This window comes from Microcaecilia unicolor, chromosome 4 (genome assembly GCF_901765095.1).
Source record: "Microcaecilia unicolor chromosome 4, aMicUni1.1, whole genome shotgun sequence".
Taxonomy (NCBI): domain Eukaryota; kingdom Metazoa; phylum Chordata; class Amphibia; order Gymnophiona; family Siphonopidae; genus Microcaecilia; species Microcaecilia unicolor.
In genome coordinates this window covers 166,251,764-166,272,716 of record NC_044034.1, presented here as the reverse complement: position 1 = coordinate 166,272,716, position 20,953 = coordinate 166,251,764, and the positions used below count along the sequence as shown (strand labels likewise).

Genomic DNA, 20,953 nt, shown 5'->3' with positions numbered 1-20,953 from the left:
TTCACCCTCTCCGCCTGGCATGGCAGTGGTGGGTTGGACAATTAGGGGGACATCCGAATATTTCAGATCAAATTCCGATTGTGGGAAATGCAGCATTTGAAGCAGGAATAGGCAACCCGATATTTGTGGGCTGGGGGCAGCGAGGCATTAAGAACCTGGAGCATCTGCTACTGGAGAAGGGGGATTTATTGCCATTTGCTGTCTTAAAAGAGAAGATAGGGTCTGATTGGGGGAATCATTTTGCTTACCTACAAATTCAGCACTATATGCAGACACTGCCTCAGGAGGCCTTGAGAGGTCGCTTAGGAGACCAGATACAGGAGTTCTTTGCGGACCTGGCGTCGGAAAGACATGCAATATCTGATCTATATGGGGCCCTGGCCCGTAAGAGGCCGGTGCAACAATATGAGAAAATTAAAGTTAAGTGGGAGCAGGACCTTGGGATTTCACTGGCGTCCTGGGATGTAGCGGCCTCACTGAAGGGGATTAGACAGCTAGTCACGGACGAAAGATTGAGAGAATGTGGGTACAGAGTTATACTAAGGGGATACATGGCCAAAGCACAACTGGCCCATATGCAGAGGTCAGAGAACGCTAACTGTTCCAAATGTGCTGGGGGACCAGGCACGTTTTACCATGCTCTTTGGCAATGTCCTAAGGTGCGGACATTTTGGCAACGTATTCGTGGATTTTTGATACAACTAGGTGTTAAAGTCCAGGGTAATGAGAGGCAATTTTTGATAGATCAGCACAGGGCTTTTGCCCCCACCAAGGCGCCGGCGACTCTTCTATGTAGGAAACTGAGTTTGGTGGCTCGCAAATGTATTATGCAGTACTGGACTTCTCCGGAGGCACCCACCTACTGGCACTGGAGAAACCAGGTCCACCTCCTGGCCTCGTGGGAAGCCCGAGAGTCCAAAACATCAGTTAAACGCAGAAGGCAGTTCCTTCAGATTTGGTCTCCTTATTTACAATTGCTGAGCCCGCGTGGGAGAAGTCTGCTGGTTAACTCCAGCTAACAACTATAGGGTCTGTTAGAGTCTACTGCGGTTACTCCCGTCTCAGCCGTGCCTACCTAGGAATGGGTGGAGAGGGTGGGGGGATTTGGGGTATACTAAGTTCAAAGTTTGTACCCATGGAGTGCAGAACCACGGTGTAAGCTGGGTGATAGATAAAGTTCCCACTGCTCTGAGAAAGCGCGGTAAACTTGACCTGCTCTAAATCTCGGCATTATAGCCCGGTGCGCTATAGCTGCTAACAGGCACCCAATTCTGTATGACAGATCTTCCTAAGAGTCGCATCCAGCTATTACACCGGTCGCTTGAGCATAGCAGTAAAGAACAGCAGCATGGAGTGCTTATATAGTGGGCTTTTATAGAAGGCGGGGATAGAGGTACGGGGCTATCAGAGACAAGGCCCTTTGCCCTTGCACTGTATTGTTTTGATTTGCATTGAAGAGTTTGCTGCAGATTCTTTATGTATTGCAAAATGTTCACTTCTATGTTCACTTTGTAAAATTAATAAACAGATTTAAATATAAAAGTAGTACCATGTAACTTTGAGTGTCCCCTGGTCTTTGTACTTTTAGAAAGAGTAAAAAAAAAAAAAAAAAGCGAAGATAGAATACAGGTATTCTTCGAGGACAGCAGGCTGATTGTTCTCACTAATGGGTCGGCGTCCACGGCGGCCCAGGAACGGAGCATTTATCCCAGTAAAAATCCACAAAGCTTTGTGATAGCTTCCGGAACGCGAGGGACTCGCACCGCGCATGCGCGGCCATCTTTCTGCCTGCGTGCATCCGTTCCCGCCTCAGTTATATCAAAAAGCAAATAACGAACAACAACTCCAAAAGGGGAGGTGGGTGGGTTGGTGAGAACAATCAGCCTGCTGTCCTCGGAGCATACCTGCTACAGGTAAGTATCTTCGCTTTCTCTGAGGACAAGCAGGCTGCTTGTTCTCACTAATAGGGGTATCCCTAGCACCCCAGGCTCACTCAAAACAACAAAGAAGGTCAATTGGGCCTCACAACGGCGAGGACATAACAAGGATTGATCTACGAAGATAAAAGCTAACTAAGAGTGCAGCCTGGAACAGAACAAAAATGGGTCTAGGAGGGTGGAGTTGGATTTTAAACCCCGAACAGATTCTGCAGCACCGACTGCCCAAACCGACTGTCGCGTTGGGAATCCTGCTGAAGGCAGTAATGAGATATGAATGTGTGGACTGTTGACCACGTCATAGCCTTGCAAATCTCTTCTATAGTGGCTGACTTCAAGTGAGTCACCGACGCGGTCATGGCTCTAACACTATGAGCCATGACATGACCCTCAAGAGTCAGCCCAGCTTGGGCATAAGTAAAGGAAATGCAATCTGCTAGCCAACTGGAAATGGTGTGTTTCCCAAGAGCGACTCCCTTTCTGTTGGAATCACAAGAAACAAACATTTGGGCGGACTGTCTGAAGGGGATTGTCCGCTCCACATAGAAGTGCAATGCTCTCTTGCAGTCCAATGTATGCAACTGACGTTCAGCAGGGCAGGTATGAGGACGGGGGAAAGAATGTTGGCAAGACAATTGACTGGTTCAGATGGAACTCAGACACCACCTTCGGCAGGAACTTAGGGTGAGTGCGGAGAACTACTCTGTTGTGATGAAACTTGAGCTAAGTTGCATGCACTTCCAAGGCTTGAAGCACACTGACTCTAAAAGCTGAAGTAACCACCATCAAGAAAATGACTTTACAGGTCAAGTACTTCAGATGGCAGGAATTCAGAGGCTCAAAAGGAGGGTTCATCAGCTGGATGAGGATGACACTGAGATCCCATGACACTGGTGGAGGTTTGACAGGGGGCTTTGACAAAAGCAAACCTCTCATGAAGCGAACAACTAAAGGCTGTCCAGAGATAGGCTTACCTTCTACACGATAATGAAAAGCACTAATTGCACTAAGATGAACTCTTACGGAGTTGGTCTTGAGACCAGACTCTGACAAGTGTAGAAGGTATTCAAGCAGGGTCTGTGTAGGACAAGAAAGAGGAGCTAGGGCCTTGCTGTCACACCAGACGGCAAACCTCCTCCATTTGAAAGAGTAACACCTCTTTGTGGAATCTTTCCTGGAAGCAAGCAAGACTCGGGAGACACCCTCAGAAAGACCCAAGGAGGCGAAGTCTATGCCCTCAACATCCAGGCCGTGAGAGCCAGAGACTGGAGGTTGGGATGCAGAAGCATCCCCTCATTCTGAGTGATGAGGGTTGGACAACACTCCAATCTCCACGGTTATTCGGAGGACAAGTCCAAAAGAAGAGGGAACCAAATCTGACACGGCCAAAAGGGAGCAATCAGAATCATGGTTCCGTGATCTTGCTTGAGTTTCAGCAAAGTCTTCCCCACCAGAGGTATGGGAGGATACGCATACAGAAGGCCGTTCCCCCAGTGAAGGAGAAAAGTATCTGACGCTAGTCTGTCGTGGGCCTGAAGTCTGGAACAGAACTGAGGGGCCTTGTGATTGATCTGAGTGGTGAAAAGATCCGCCAAGGGGGTGCCCCACTCTTGGAAGATCTTGCGCACTATGCGCGAGTTGAGCGACCACTCGTGAGGTTGCATGATCCTGCTCAACCTGTCTGCCAGACTGTTGTTTACGCCTGCCAGATACGTGGCCTGGAGATACATTCTGAAACGGCGAGAACAAAGCCACATCTGGACGGCTTCCCGTCACAGGGGGCGAGATCCGGTGCCCCCCTGCTTGTTGATGTAGTACATGGCAACCTGATTGTGTGTCTGAATTTGAATAATTTGGACAGCCGATCTCTGAAAGTCTTTAGAGCGTTCCAGACCGCTCGCAACTCCAGGAGATTGATCTGAAGACTGGATTCCTGGAGGGAGCAAGCTCCTTGAGTGTGGAGCCCATCTACATGCACTCCCCACTCCAGGAGAGATGCGTCTGTTGTCAGCACTTTTAGAGGCCGAGGAATTTGAAAGGGACGTCCCAAGGTCAAATTGGATCGAATTGTCCACCACCGAAGGGAATTGTGAAATTCGGTGGACAATTGGATCGCATCCTCTAGCTTCCCTGCAGCTTGATACCACTGGGAAGCTAGGGTCCATTGAGCAGATTTCATGTGAAGGCAGGCCATGGGCGTCACACAGACTGTGGAGGCCATGTGGCCAAGAAGTCTCAACATCTGCCGAGCTGTGATCTGCTGAGACGCTTTGGCCAAGGAAACTAGGGACAGAAGATTGTCTGCCCTCGCCTCGGGAAGGCACGAGCCGTCTGTGAATCCAGCAGAGCTCCTATGATTTATAGTTTTTGAACTGGAAGAAGATGGGACCTTTGAGTAATTTATAACAAACCCGAGTAGCTGCAGCAATTGAACAGTCATCTGCATGGACTGTAGAGCTCTTGCTTCCAAGGTGGTCTTCACCAGGCAAGCATCGAGATAAGAGAATACATGCACTCCCAATCTACGTAGCAACGCTGCAACTACTGCCAGGCATTTTGTAAAGACCCTGGGCGCAGACGCGAGACCAAAGGGTAGCACACAATACTGGAAGTGCTGTGTTCCCAGACGGAATCGAAGATACTTCCTGTGAGCTGGAAGTATCGGGATGTGTGTATAAGCATCCTTTAAGTCCAGAGAGCATAGCCAATCGTTTTTCTGAATCATGGAAGAAGGGTGCCTAGGGAAACCATCCCGAACTTTTCTCGGACCAAGTATTTGTTCAGGGCCCTTAGATCTAGGATGGGACGCATCCCCCGTTTTCTTTCGCACAAGGAAGTACCTGGAATAGAATCCCAGCCCTTCTTGCCCTGGTGGAACGGCTCGACCACATTGGCGCTGAGAAGGGCGGAGAGTTCCTCTGCAAGCACCTGCCTGTGCTGGAAGCTGAAGGACTGAGCTCCCGGTGGGCAATTTGGAGGTTTGTAGATCAAATTGAGGGAGTATTCTAGCCGGACTATTTGAAGAACCCACCGATTGGAGGTTATGAGAGGCCACCTTTGGTGAAAAAATTTTAGACTTTCTCGCCAAAAATATTATCCCCCCCGGCAAGGAACATCCGCAAGCCGCTGCTGGACTCTATTGTCCAGGTCAGAGGCACGCAGCCACGAGAGTCTGCGCATCACTATACCTTGACCAGCGGACCTGGATGCAACATCAAAAGAGTCGTAAGCATCCCTGGACAGGAATTTACAACACGCCTTCAGCTGCCTGACCACCTCCTGAAAAGGCCTGACGTGCTCCAGAGGGAGCTTGTCTACCAAGTCCGCCAGTTGCTTCACATCGTTCCGCATGTGGATGCTCATGTAGAGCTGGTATGACTGAATCTTGGACACGAGCATGGAGGACTGATAGGCCTTCCTCCCAAAACAGCGCAGGGTTCTAGATTCTCGTCCTGGGGGCGCCGAGGCAAAATCTCTAGAACTCCTGGCTCTCGAGAGCGGAATCCACAACCATAGAGTCGTGAGGTAATTGCGACTTCATCAACTCAGGTTCTCCGTGAATCCGATACTGGGACTCAGCTTTCTTGGGAATGGTGGGATTAGATAGTGGTTTCATCCAGTTCCTTAGCAATGTCTCCTTAAAGACATTATGCAGAGGGTCAGTGGATGACTCCTTAGGTGGCGAAGGATAGTCAAGGACCTCATCCACAGACACCACAGGGAAGGGAATGCCCACAGACATTTCCCGGACAAATGAAGAGAAAGAAAGACTCTCCGGGGGAGAAAGCCTTCTTTCTGGTGAAGGATTAGGAGCAGAGGGAAGACCACAAGTACCGTGCCTTGAAGGACACCGATGACGATGCTTCTTCGCCTTCGCTCGAAGCACGTCACTGGTACTCCTCGGTATTGATGAGGACATGGAATCCACATGCCTCCTCGGGGCCGGGACCAACCGGTGGGCCTGCCCAGCAGGAGCCTTCAAGACAGGTGGAGACCCACTCGACGACTTGCTACTCCCAGCTAGTGGTGATGTCCGGACAGCCATTACCTGCACTTCCGATGTCGATGCCATCCCCGGTGCCGATATCGACGAACCGACCGCGGTACCGATGTCAACGCCGAGGAATCAGTTGGAGCTCCGAAAAGATGGTCCCGAAGAGCTCTTCTCGACACCTATGTCCACTTTTTCAAGCTCAGACACAACTTACAAGCGTCTGGGCGATGGTCGGGCCCAAGGCACTGGATGCACCACGTGTGCGGGTCAGTACCCGAGATAGACCGCTGGCACCGAGCACACTTTTTGAAGTGGCTAGGAGGCTTCAATGACATGAGTGGAAAAATCGCGGCGGCGAAATCAAAAGGCTCGATTGTGCCAAGAGGGCATAAAAATGAGAACTGTGTACGTGCGGCCTAAGAAGGCCGCAACAAAAGCGAAATAAAACTTAAAAAGGAAAAAAATAAGAATTATAAGGTTTTGTTTTTAAGGGAAAAAAGACAAAAGAGGCAACTTAAAACAAAAAGAAAGCACGAATAAACAGCGCGAAGACGCCAAAGTCTTTCTCTGGGCCTGAGGGAGAGAGACCGACACGCAGCCACTCTCCTCCGCAGAAAAAGAAAAACTCGGGCGGGAACGGACACTTGCGGGCGGGAAGATGGCCGCGCATGCGCGGTGCGAATCCCTTGTGCTCCAGAAGCTGTCACAAAGCTTTGTGTATTTTACTGGGAAAAATGCTCTGTTCCTGGGCCGCCATGGACGCCGACCCATTAGTGAGAACAAGCAGCCTGCCTGTCCTCAGAGAAAATCGATTTACTTTTACCTGTTCTACACCACTAAGTATTTTGTAGACCTCTATTGTATCCCCCCTCAGCCACCTCTTTTCCAAGCTGGAGTGCTAACCTTTTAAGCCTTTCCTCATATGAGAGGTCTTCCAACTCCTTAAATCATTTTGGTTGCCCTTCTTTGAACCTTTTCTAATTCTGCTAGATCTTTTTTTTTTTTTTTTTTTTAAGATATGGTGACCAGAATTACACACCAATACTCAAGGAGTGATACAAAAAACATTATAATATTCTTAGTCATTTTCTATCAGTTTACTAATAATTCCTAGTGTTCTGGTTGCTTTTTTGACCACCTCCACACACTGGGTAAAAAAATGTCAGCGTATTGTCCATAATGACACCTAGATCTTTTTCTTGGGTGCCGACTTGTAGGGTGGAACCTAGCATCAAATAACTATGAATTGGATTATTTTTCCCAATGTGCATCACTTTGCACTTGCTCACATTAAATATCATCTGCTAGTTGGCTGCCCAGTCTTCCAACTTCCTAAGGTCTTCCTGCAATTTTTCACAAGCTGCATCTGTCTTTAACAACTTTGAATAGTTTTGTGTTGTCTGCAAATTCAATCATTTCACTCGTCATTCCCATTTCCAGATCATTAATAAATATGTTAAATAGCGCCGGTCCCAGCACAGATCCCTGATGCACTCCACTATTCACCCTTCTCCACTGAAAGAATAGGCCATTTAACCATTTAACCAGTTTTCTATCAACCAATTCCTAATCCACAACAGAACATTGCCTCTTATCTGATGACAGTACTAAGAGAAGCTATGGGAGACTTCAAGGTAGAGTTTCCCCATCTGTGCAAACAGGTCCTGGAACCCATTATAACACTTCATCTACAAATATGCTCATTAAGTAAACCCAAACCAGAATGTAAACTAATAGAAAATATAAAGGGCCATGGAAGCACTTCCAGTTTAGTCAAATTTTTGATATACCACCCTGGGGCAGATGCCTTCAGAGTGGTTTACAATGTAGATCTAACAAGAAGAAAATCTAATTATATAAAAAGAGTAGAAGGTAGACAGAAGATGGGTTGAAAGGGGGAAAGAAGATGGAACTCCATTTAATATAGGAGAGAATAGTGCGAGAAGAGCAGTAAGCTGAAATATGAATTCACTGCAGGACACGTTGTGGCTGTAATTTAATAAATCACTCAGGGGTGATAAAAAAAATACAAGGAACAGAGGTTATAGGAATCTCTACAAAGGAACGTTTTTAAGGCAGAAGGAAAATCATTAGGGGGAATCATTAGTCTTAATAAAGGAGGGATATAAAATTCCAAGTGGTTTAGAACAGCTAGAAGTGAATCAATTTTTCACTCTTTCAAAAGGTAAAAATATCAGGGGAAACAATGAAATTACATGGTAATACTTTGTAAAACAAATAGGAGGAAATATTTTTTCATTCAAAGAATAGTTCAGCTCTGGAACTCACTGCTGGAGGATGTAGTAACAGTGGTTAGCGTATCTGGGTTTAAAAAAAGATTTGGACAAGCTCCTGGAGGAAACGCCCATAGTCTGTTATTGAGATGGACATAGGGGAAGCCACTGCTTGCCCTGGAATTGATAACATGGAATGATGCTACTAACTGGGTTTCTGCCAGGCACTTGTGACCTGGATTGGCCACTGTTGGAAGCAGGATACTGGGCAAGATGGACCACTGGTCTGACCCAGTATAGCTATTCTGATGAGGGAGATGAGTCTTTTTCATGCAACATATTTCTTTAACATTTGTCAAAATATAATAAAAATGTAGCAGAAGTGCTTTTCAGCCTTCATATAGATAAGCTATAATGGTGACAAATTCATAAGACAAACATTTAGAAAGAGGCTGAATTGGGTATTTAATAGTCATTTGTGCAGTTAAATGGAAATTGAGCAATGTTTATACTAGGATATATTTCTGCTGTCTGAATTTAATATTCATTTTTCTTTTTTTTCTAGGATGCACTGTAGCAGATTGAGGTGATGGACTAGGACAGACTTCCCTGGAGATAAATGTTTGCCTTTCTCAGATGATGGTGTACACCACCCAAGGGATGAAGTCAGTTAATGGGAACTTGACTAAAGTAAGAACAGCAGATATGCCAGCAAAAAGGTGAGGGAAAGAGCTTGGTGAAAAGATCAACATGAATACCTGCCACAGATGCAAATGCAGTCAAAGGTGGACAATTATTTTGTTTAATGCAATTTACATATTACAGTATACGCTTGAACAGAACAATACCTCAATAGCATCTATCAAGTGCACACTAGCAGGAAGACCAGGTCAGAAAATTAAGAAATAAAAGTTAGCAATAAAACAAAACGTGCCAGGAGCATTTTACAAAAGAGACAAATCTTAAACAACATCTACATGTGAACTACTACTACTATCCCTCTTACTATTAATAAAGGTGACTGGAGGTTTGAAAAATATATTTCACACAACATATTTGACTATATATTTACATGGAATTGGATAATGGTTTTGACAGAAGTTTAAAGGATGTTCAGCCTTACCTATACAAAGTTTTCTACCAAGTTACAGATTCACGATACATCTGTCACCACTACCATAAATAGGCTGATCAAGGACACACTGGTACTCCACCTAGAGCTGCTCACCATGCAGCTTTAGTGGCTTATAGGAAACTTTTGTAGTTAGCTTCTTTGCTGTAGCTGGTGTAACTGACACAGGCTACGTGTAGCCAGCTGGAATGGAAAGAGCACCTGCCTACCTGACAGGAGGTAAGAAAACCGGTTCCCAGGAGTAGCTGGCTTCAGATGTCTCAAGATACAGCACTATTATCTTACCAGTTTTCACTGTGCATGGCAGCATCTCCAGTGGTGCGGCCTGGCCATGCCTGCCCATCACTTCCTGCCTATTCAAGCTGAAAAGAATGCCAAGCTTCAGAAGGCTTTTTGTTGTCTACTATCCTTCTGAGCTGCGCTTTTCATCCTGACTGTTGGTAACATCTTATTTCAACAGTGCTATTATCTTACCATCTTTCATATGCATGAGTCTCCAGTGGTGTGGCTTGGCCCCACCCATTCTGTGCAAACACTTCCTACCTATTCAAGCTGAAAAGAAAGTAAAAAATGAGGCATATCAAAAGGGCGTATCCTGCCCCTTAGTTGCGTCCCTTTGAGGGTAACTTTGTCAGATGGCGACTTTTTTTTAGAAACTGAGCTCCTTATTGAAAAAAATTGGTTGAAAGATAGATAATCTTTCCTGGTAAAAGAAGCCTCACTATTCAGCTCTAGAAACTGATCCCACACACAACTTGTGTGCAATTTTTAAGTTTGATTTTATATTTGGAAGATGTTTTAGTAATGTTATGTAGGACTGTATTATATTGGATTCCAGGGCTCTGTCCTTTCCTGGTTCTCTTCCTACCTCTCCCTCCGCACCTTTAGTGTTCACTCTGGTGGATCCTCTTCTACTTCTATCCCTCTGCCTGTCGGCGTACCCCAGGGTTCTGTTCTTGGTCCCCTCCTCTTTTCTATCTACACTTCTTCCCTTGGTTCATTAATCTCATCCCATGGCTTTTCCTACCACCTCTATGCTGATGACTCCCAAATCTACCTTTCTACCCCTGATATCTCACCTTGCATCCAAACCAAAGTTTCAGCGTGCTTGTCTGACATTGCTGCCTGGATGTCTCAACGCCACCTGAAATTAAATATGACCAAAACCGAGCTTCTCATTTTCCCCCCCAAACCCACCTCCCCGCTCCCCCCGTTTTCTATTTCTGTTGATGGCTCTCTCATTCTCCCTGTCTCCTCAGCTCGAAACCTTGGGGTCATCTTTGACTCTTCTCTCTCCTTCTCTGCTCATATCCAGCAGACCGCCAAGACCTGTCGTTTCTTTCTTTACAACATCCGTAAAATCCGCCCCTTTCTTTCCGAGCACTCTACCAAAACCCTCATCCACACCCTTGTCACCTCTCGTTTAGACTACTGCAATCTGCTTCTTGCTGGCCTCCCACTTAGTCACCTCTCCCCTCTCCAGTCGGTTCAAAACTCTGCTGCCCGTCTCATCTTCCGCCAGGGTCGCTTTACTCATACTACCCCTCTCCTCAAGACCCTTCACTGGCTCCCTATCCGTTTTCGCATCCTGTTCAAACTTCTTCTACTAACCTATAAATGTACTCACTCTGCTGCTCCCCAGTATCTCTCCACACTCGTCCTTCCCTACACCCCTTCCCGTGCACTCCGCTCCATGGATAAATCCTTCTTATCTGTTCCCTTCTCCAGTACTGCCAACTCCAGACTTCGCGCCTTCTGTCTCGCTGCACCCTACGCCTGGAATAAACTTCCTGAGCCCCTACGTCTTGCCCCATCCTTGGCCACCTTTAAATCTAGACTGAAAACCCACCTCTTTAACATTGCTTTTGACTCGTAACCACTTGTAACCACTCGCCTCCACCTACCCTCCTCTCTTCCTTCCCGTTCACATTAATTGATTTGATTTGCTTACTTTATTTATTTTTTGTCTATTAGATTGTAAGCTCTTTGAGCAGGGACTGTCTTTCTTCTATGTTTGTACAGCGCTGCGTATGCCTTGTAGCGCTATAGAAATGCTAAATAGTAGTAGTAGTAGTAGTAGTACTGTATTAACCAGATATTTTATTGTAGGTACTTCACTGAAGTCTGCAGGCGGGTAGGTTCCTTTAAGTTCTTATTGCGGTGAGATAATTTTGTGACTATCATGGCTTAGGTCATCCAAAAATGTAACATGTAGCTCACAGTCATAATGCTTTACTTGACTGTGAGTTGGTTATGCCAAATTTAATTGAAGTAGTATCATCACGAATGACACGGAAGAATTAACACAACAGATTTAAAAACTTGAAACATTGCTCTTTTGCACGCCAGTTGACCAGACTAGGGCATATACAAGTTAGTTCACCTTATTTGCCTAAACCAGTTTATTATATTAATGCCAGATCTGTAGTAAACAAAGCAAGTACAATTAAGAACTAAATAGTGGAAGAACACCCAGGCCTGGCTACAACTTTCTAATGATCCTGTTATCAGTGACCAGACCATAAAAACTTACAATCAACATAATGTTCCAGAAAGTCCAAATGGCAGTGACTAATGCTTACCACACTCATTCTAAAAATGCTTTCACAAAATAGTAAACTTTTAAGTATCTCAAACTGATGAGCATTTGCACAACATCTCAGAGTACCTGGAAGTTTATTCCATAGCTATTAAAAATGCACGGGCACGAGTCTCTGCATAACGATACACTGTGACAGATGGTAGAACTAATTGCCGCATTACTTCAGAGTGCAGCAATCGAGTTGGCTGGTAAATATTCAACATCTTTAAAAAAACTAAACAAAAAAAAAAACATATGCTGGAACATTTGCATAAATTCATTGATAGATTAGAGTATGTTTTAAGATTTTGGTACTAAATGTCATTGGCAACCAATGAAGCGATTTTAAAAGATGATTAACCAACCCAGGGAAATAAGGAAGGGAGGGGGCATAGCATTAATCCATAGTTATTTCTGAATGTTCAGATGAAGCTTTTATGTAATTTTCATTAGAGACGTTATCCTGTATATTCATGATGACTCTTTGGAAGATTCACTGTGCTGTATCCTATTTTATTGTCCACTAGGAAAATAGAAAATTGCTCATGAGAACTTTATGGATTTTATAGCAGTAGTTAATATGGAAGGGAAAATTAGGTTCTTACCTTGGTAATTTTCTTTCCTTTAGTCATAGCAGATGAAGCCATTACGTATGGGTTATGTCCATCAACCAGCAGGGGAGATAGAGAGCACTCAAACTTTCACAGTGCCCTCTTGGCCAGCTAGCTCCACTGCCTCTTCAGTATTTGAAGCTTCCAAAGCAGTATGGCAAACCGCAATGGGAATCACAAGAGCTTTCCTCACAGCGAACGATGGCCCATCACAAGGGCATGAACTCATAAAGGAGGGAATGCACATCCTCCTGGAGGGAATAAACTCATCCTCCTTATTGTATAAGTGGAGGGGAACACCCGCGCCTCCTGGAGGGAATCACACATCCTCCCCACACTGGAGGGAATGAACTCATCCTCCTATTTATAGAACTGGAGGGGAACACATGCGCCTCCCCAAAAAAAAACATGCTGGAGGGAATGAACACATCCTCCTAAATTTAAACTGAACATGAATCCTGAAGATTGTTTTCCAACTTTCTCCCAAGGAAGGAACTTCAGGAAATTAGAACAGAACCTGAAAAACAGATTCACAGCATACAGACAATCATACAGGGAGGGCTCATGGCTTCATCTGCTATGACTAAAGGAAAGAAAATTACCAAGGTAAGAATCTAATTTTCCCTTCCTTGTCATCAAGCAGATGAAGCCATTACGTATGGGATGTAACAAAGCAATCCCTAGATAGGGTGGGAACAAGCCACACCACGCGCTAGCACTTGTGCACCAAAACGCGCATCCCTCCTGGCAGCCACATCCAGCCTGTAATGTCGGGCAAAGGAGAGCTTAGAAGCCCATGTTGCTGCACTGCATATCTCTTGAAGAGAGAGTGCTCCAGTTTCAGCCCAAGAGGAAGAAATCGCTCTAGTAGAATGTGCCTTAAAGGCTACAGGAGGAACCCTGCCGGCCAGCAGATAAGCTGAAAAGATAGTTTCTTTGAGCCAGCAGGCAATAGTGGCTTTAGACGCTGGAGACCCTCTGCGAGAACCGGATAGCAAAACAAACAGATGATCAGAAGTCCTGAAAGAGTTAGTAACTCGCAGATACTGCAGCAGAGTCCTGCGCACATCCAAAAGGTGCAGCTGCCCAAAGGATTCTGGAAACTCTTCCTCTGAAAAAGAGGGCAAGAAAATAGGCTGGTTTAAGTGAAAGGCTGAAACCACCTTAGGCATAAAGGAAGGCACGGTCCGAACCGTGACTCCAGACTCTGAAAATTGCAGAAATGGGTCTCTACAGGACAGCGCCTGGAGCTCTGACACCCGTCTCGCCGAGGTAATGGCCACCAGAAAAACGGCCTTCAGTGTCAAGTCTTTCTCCGATGCTCGCCGAAGCGGCTCAAAAGGAGATGCCTGCAGGGTTTTCAAAACTAGCCCCAGGTTCCAAGCTGGACAGGGTGCTCGCACTGGAGGTTGGAGCCGAAGCACCCCTCTAAGAAACCGTGCCACATCTGGGTGAGCAGCCAAAGACACGCCTTCCACCTTACCACGAAGGGAGGCCAACGCTGCCACCTGCACCTGCAGGGAATTATAGGCCAAGCCTTTTTGTACACCTTCCTGCAAAAAGTCCAGAATCGGCGAGACAGGAACCCGCATTGGAACAATGGCTCTGGAAGCACACCAAGACTCAAACAGGCACCAAATCCTGGCATAAGCCACGGAAGTGGACCGCTTGCGGGCTTGCAGGAGAGTGGAAATAACTTTATTGGAATAACCTTTATCCCTCAATTGCGCCCTCTCAATAGCCATGCCGTAAGACCAAAGCGGCCGGTGTCCTCCATGGCTACCGGTCCCTGAGTCAACAGGTTCGGTACCAGAGGTAATGGCAGAGGAGCCTCCAGGAGCATCTGTCGGAGGTCTGCATACCAAGGTCTCCTTGGCCAATCCGGGGCGATGAGGACCACTTCTCCTGGGTGCAGCCGAATCCGCAAGAGCAGGCGCCCTATCAAGGGCCATGGGGGAAACACATAAAGTAGACCCGGAGGCCAGGGTTGAGCCAAGGCATCCAACCCCGCCGAGCGAGGATCTCTCCGTCTGCTGAAGAAGCACGGGACTTTGGTATTGGCACTTGTCGCCATTAGATCCATCACGGGCTTGCCCCATTTGGCACAGATCTGCAGGAATACTTCATCTGCCAGATTCCATTCTGCTGGATCGATCTGATGCCTGCTCAGATAATCGGCCTGCACATTGCTCTGACCTGCAATATGAGCTGCCGACAGACACTGAAGATGCAGCTCGGCCCAGTGGCAAATCAGTTCGGCCTGCGCGGCTAGTGCTCTGCACCTTGTTCTGCCTTGTCGATTTATATAGGCCACCGTTGTCGTGTTGTCCGACATCACTCTGACAGCCAATCCTTCCAGGGTCACTTGAAAGGCCAGAAGCGCCTGAAACACCGCTTTCAACTCTAGGCAGTTGATGGACCACTCCGACTCCTCGGGTGTCCATAGACCCTGGGCATGCTTCCCCTTGCAGTGTGCGCCCCAGCCCTTCAGGCTGGCATCTGTTACCACTAGGCACCAAACGGGGAGCGTCAGCGGCATTCCTCGCCGCAGCATGCTGTCCGAGAGCCACCACTCCATGCTGAGACGGGCCGCAGGGAGCCAAGTAAGTCTGCATTGGTAATCCTGAGAAATAGGAGACCATCTCCGGAGTAGGGAATACTGTAGAGGTCTCAGGTGCGCTCTCGCCCAGGGTACCACTTCCATCGTGGCTGTCATCGATCCCAGCAGCTGGACAATGTCCCAAGCTCGCAGGCGGGGCATCCTCAGGAGCAGACGGACCTGATTCTGAAGCTTGCACCGCCTTAGCTCGGGTAGGAACACATAGCCCGAGACTGTGTCGAACCTGGCCCCCAAAAACTCTAGAGATTGTGAAGGGGACAGGTGACTTTTGGCCATATTGACGACCCAGCCTAGAGATTGCAGTACTGAGACCACTCTGGCTGTAGCTTGTAAGCTCTCTGTTGCAGAGTCTGCTCTGATGAGCCAGTTGTCTAGGTACGGGTGAACCCTGATACCTTCTCGCCTGAGAAAAGCAGCTACTACCACCATTACCTTCGAAAAGGTTCGGGGAGCTGTGGCGAGGCCAAAAGGCAAGGCCCTGAACTGGAAATGTTTTCCCAACACCGCAAACCTCAGAAACTTCTGGTGCGGGGGCCAAATCGGTATGTGCGAGTAAGCTTCTTTCAGGTCTAGAGACATGAGAAACTCTCCTGGCTGAACCGCCGCAATGACGGAGCGCAGGGATTCCATGTGGAAATGTTGCACTCTCAGGGACTTGTTCACTTCTTTTAAGTCCAGAATAGGGCGAAAGGACCCACCTTTTCGCGGCACCACAAAGTAGATGGAGTATCGGCCGCAGCCTTGCTCGGCGGGAGGCACCGGGGTCACAGCCCCTAACTGAATCAGACCTTGTAAAGTCTCCTCCACCGCCGCCCGTTTGACGGCAGAACCGCATCGGGACTCCACAAACACGTCTCTTACTGGGGCGTTGAATTCTATTCTGTATCCATCTCTGATCAGGTCCAGAACCCACTGATCTGAGGAAATCTTGGCCCACTCCTCGACAAAGAGGGAAAGCCGTCCTCCGATGACAGGCATCGAGGAGAGGGCCGGCGCACCATAGTAACATAGTAGATGACGGCAGAAAAAAGACCTGCATGGTCCATCCAGTCTGCCCAAGACAAACTCATATGTGTATACCTTACCTTGAATTTGTACCTGTCCTTTTCAGGGCACAGACCATATAAGTCTGCCCAGCAGTATTTCCCGCCTCCCAATCACCAGTCCCGCCTCCCAGCACCGGCTCTGGTACAGACCGTATGTCTGCCCTCCCCTATCCTCGCTTCCCAACCACCACCCCCTCTTTCCCCCACCTGCTCCGCCACCCAATTTCAGCTAAGCTTCTGAGGATCCATTCCTTCTGCACAGGATTCCTCTATGCATATCCCACGCATGTTTGAACTCCGTTACCGTTTTCATCTCCACCACCTCCCGCGGGAGGGCATTCCAAGCGTTCACCACCCTCTCCGTGAAAAAATACTTCCTGACATCTTTCCTGAGTCTGCCCCCCTTCAATCTCATTTCATGTCCTCTCGTTCTACCGCCTTCCCAGGGTTGCCCCTGAACTCCTGGTCTTGAGCCACCGGCTGCGGAACGCTTGTCCGAGCGAAAGGAGTTCCTCTGCTGACCACAGGCAAGTGAAGTGAACCCAGCAGAACGCCCCAGGCGGTACCTTCTAGCTTCACGGAAGCGAGGTCTGTACGAGGAGTGGACCGCCTGGCCCTTAGAGGAAGTCCTCTGCCTATCTTCGGGCAAGCGCTGGGGTTTTGGATCACCCAGGCCTTTCACAATTTTCTCTAACTCCTCACCAAATAGGAGAAGTCCTTGAAAAGGCAACTTCACCAACCTTTGCTTAGAGGCCATGTCCGCTGCCCAGTGTCGTAGCCACAGACGACGGCGAGCCGCCACTGCTACTGCCATTTGTTTAGCCGAAGCTCTGACAAGGTCATAAAGGGCATCAGCCAGAAAGGACAAGGCCACCTCCATCCGCGGAGCCACATCCAAGAAGGGCTCCGCTCCATCTCCGGGCTGAGCCACTGCCTGTTGCAGCCAAGCTAGGCAGGCTCTCACAGCATAACAGCTGCATGCAGACGCCCGAACAGTGAGACCTGCAATTTCAAAGGACCGTTTCAACGCTGTTTCCAGCCTACGGTCTTGAACATCCTTCAGGGCAACACCTCCTTCAACAGGGAGGGTAGTTCTCTTTGTCACCGCAGTGACTAGGGCATCCACTGTAGGCATTTGAAAACGAGCCATATGTCCCTCACGCAGAGGGTATAACTGCCCCATAGCCCTGGAAACTCTCAAAGGTCCCTCGGGGTCAGCCCACTGAGCCGAAACAAGCTCTAGGATGGAGGCATGCAAAGGGAAGGCCCGAGCAGCTGTCTTGGTACTAGCCATCCTGGGATTACCCGAGGCGGCCATGCCACTGTCAGGATCTTCAATCGAGAGGGCCTGCAGGGTATCTGAAATAAGCGCTGGCAGCTCATCACGGTGGAAAATCCTCACCGCGGAGGGATCATCCAGATCCTGTGGTAAATCCGCACCTGACTCTGGTTCCTCAGACCAAGAACGTCTGTCAGAGTTCTCCGAATCCTCACACCCCGACCACGGGGGGGAAAAAGGTGCACCACAATCTGAAGGAGAATTAACCCTTCTGCGCTTATCTTTAGGCCAAGCATCCGGGAAAAAAAGCCTCACTGGGCAGTCCCAGGCCAGAATCCATCGGGGGGGGGGGGGGGGGGCAATCAGAGGAGCCTCAGGCGACCCTTGAGGAAGGGCTCTTCATCATGTATGCTTTATGCAGCAAAAGCACAAAATCCGGGGAGAAAATCTCACCCTGGGCACCCAAATCCTGTCCGGTGCTAGCCACTCCTGAAATAACCTCATCTCGAGGTGCCCCACCCGGCTCAGGTCTCTCCGTGTCCACGGAGGCCGCGCCATGCGGTGTAAGCAAAATGGCGCCCGCTGCCAGCTCAGAGCGGGAAGAAACATCGCTCGCCATGCTCGGGCTGGCTCCTACGCCAATACAGCACGATTTACAGAGCCCTGCTGCTGATTTGCGCATGCCACAAGTGGAACAGCGCTTTACATTGTCCGCAGCCATCGCCGAAAAATGGCGGTAAAATCCAAAATGGCGGTTTTGTGCCAAAATCGCCCCAATCGCGGGCCCACCCCGGAGGAGTTGGAAAACACTCTTACCTCAAAGGATCTAGTGTACAACTACGATCCTGCTGAAAATCAGGTCAAAAACCTCTGTTTCAGTGTCTCTGCGTTTAAAAACGCGACGCGACTTTTTTTTTTTTTTTTTTAAGCTGTGAGGAAAGCAGAGGTACTGAAGACTCCAGAGGCTCAGATGAGTGGGAAAGGCAGGGAAAGGGCGAACCTATATGCCTGCATCCACTGTTGGTGGGTAAGGACAGGGAAAGCAAGGCAATATGTCCACATCCACAGAGGTATGGGTAAGGCAGGGAAAGGGCTAACCTATGTGCCTTTAAAGTGAAGCTGCTATAGCCTCCAACACCCCGGTTAACAACTGGCAAGCCAGGAACCACCTCCCGGCAGATTTTTTTGGAGCTCGAACAAGCTGCAGCCACCCTGCTAAGGGAGATAGAGAATACTGAAGAGGCAGTGGAGCTAGCTGGCCAAGAGGGCACTGTGAAAGTTTGAGTGCTCTCTATCTCCCCTGCTGGTTGATGGACATAACCCATACGTAATGGCTTCATCTGCTTGATGACAAGGAATATGCCAATATTATCTTACTAGGTGTCAGACTTGTGAGTTCTTGTACCAAGTACAGCGCTGCTGAGCCCGGTACTCGGACCAGGTTCTGCTTGGCGGCTGGACAACCCCGGGTTTCATCTGCGCTGACCGCTGTTCCCCAGAGATTGAGCCCCTAGGTGCGGGCGGCCTGCAGGACTTACGGGATGGAGCTGGAAGCGGGGTGATAAATGTATTGGCAAGGCAGGCAACAGGTCAAGAGAGTAATCCAGGTGCAGGCAAGAGAGTAATCCAGGTACAGGGAAGTCAGTAGGCAGGCAAGTAGTAGTAGTAGTAGAGTAATCCAGGTACAGGCAAAGTCAGCAACGAGAGACCAGTAGATAAGAAGCAGACTACAGAGTTAGAAACACCTACCAAAGTAGAAGCCAAAGCATGGAGTCTGACATCAGCAGGGAGAAGGGGCACAGCCATAGGACAAGAGCAGGGAAAGGAGGAACCAGAAGACCAATAGGAGAGAAGCAAGGGAAGCCAGGCAGAGGAAGAGCAGACCTAGGTGACTGGAAGCAAAGCAATCAAGGAGCCTGGAAGAGAGAGAGAGAAAAACAGGCGCATGGAAACAAAACAATTAAGGAGCCTGCAACCACCGCTCTCTGAACAAACCCAGAAAGGACTACACAAACATGGCTCAGGCAGTGCCAGTCAAGTGCGCGTGTCGACAGGACCCTGCGTAGCCCGAGGACGCTGCTTGCGTTGAGGTAGGGGACATGACACTAGGGGACTTGAATCTACATTTAGTACTGATCCTAAGTTCAAGACAGTAAATCCCTTTCAGAGCACATTAAATATGATATTATCCCCATCCACAATCACACAAAGAGTCATCAGTTATATCTCTTTGCATATAAAATTCACACCCGATAATGTTTTGGTGTCTGAACAACTTTAGGACTCGTTCATTTGGTCTGATAATCATATTTTAAAATTCAATGGAAAGAAATTTTAAGAAAAAACATATGTATTAATACATTATACTACAAGAGAAAACTGATAATACTTTCTGGAGTAGGGTGGATGATAGGTTTAGAATAAAAAGCTGATTTGTTATTATTAAACTGGAATGATCTCGGCAGAAAAGTCTTACATGAAATAACACCACTGGTTAAAAAAAAGTGACCTGACAAAGTGAGGCAAAATTGGTTTAATGAAGTGCTTTTGAAAAAGAAGAAACCTAAAAGAAAATGGTCAAAGTTTCAGACAGAGGAATACAGATTGCAATGGACAGCAGCAGTAAACAATTATAACTCTACAGTTAAGTAGGTTTAGTTATCCTACTTTACATATTTGATTAGAAAGGAAGGTTTTGATGTCAAATTTTTTATTGTATTCAATAACTTAACCAACACAAAGTTATTATCCACTGATAACTCTTCCCTTTCAGCTGAGGATCATGCCCTATTCTTTATGGGTAAAGCTGATAAAATCAGAAAAGCCTTTATTCCTTGTCCAGTTAACATATTTAGATGATATCTCTTCTGAAAATAATGTATTGCGTCAGAAACTACCTCTTTTACTCCTCCTTCCGAAACTTTAGTTACCATGTATTTGAAAAAATACTCCTCTTCTCTACTGTTCTTTGGACAACTACCCACTGTCTGGTATACATGCTTAACACTGGTTCTCTTCCTTTCAATATTGGTCATATTATACTAGCACCTAATTCCTCTTTAAAGACGTAAGTAGCTATAGACCATTGGCATCTATACCTCTCAACTAAGGTGATGGAAGGAATATTTAGAACATTATAATATCTTACAAGACTCTTAATTTGGTTTTAGATGTGGTTATAGCACGGAAACAGTTCTGAGGACCTTGCTATCAGAGATTAGTCATGGTAAAAGGGGCTCTTTTAATGCAATTTGATTTGTCAACATTTGATTTGGTGCATCACGAAATCCTGTTGAATTTACTAAGTCATTATGGTATACATGGAAGTGTATTTTCAAAGAACAGACTAATTCTATAGGTTACTATGGAACTTTGTAAGTCTGAGTGCTTAGAAAATGAGCCTCATGGGTTAGTAAGAGGTTCATCGTTCTTATCAGATTAAAACAAAGTTTGTTCTTTTTCCTAGATACCCACTTGTGGAGTTCTCCACAGTTCACCAATATCGCCCATCCAGTCTGC

At 47.3% G+C, this 20,953-nt stretch overlaps 1 long non-coding RNA gene across 1 annotated transcript in view; it reads left to right on the top strand.

The window, feature by feature from the left end:
• LOC115468836 overlaps positions 1-20,953 on the top strand; it is a 45,610-nt gene that overhangs the window by 16,823 nt on the left and 7,834 nt on the right. The window contains exon 2 of the long non-coding RNA XR_003941925.1: positions 8,731-8,884. This is a non-coding gene — a long non-coding RNA (uncharacterized LOC115468836). The remainder of the gene's footprint in view (positions 1-8,730; positions 8,885-20,953) is intronic.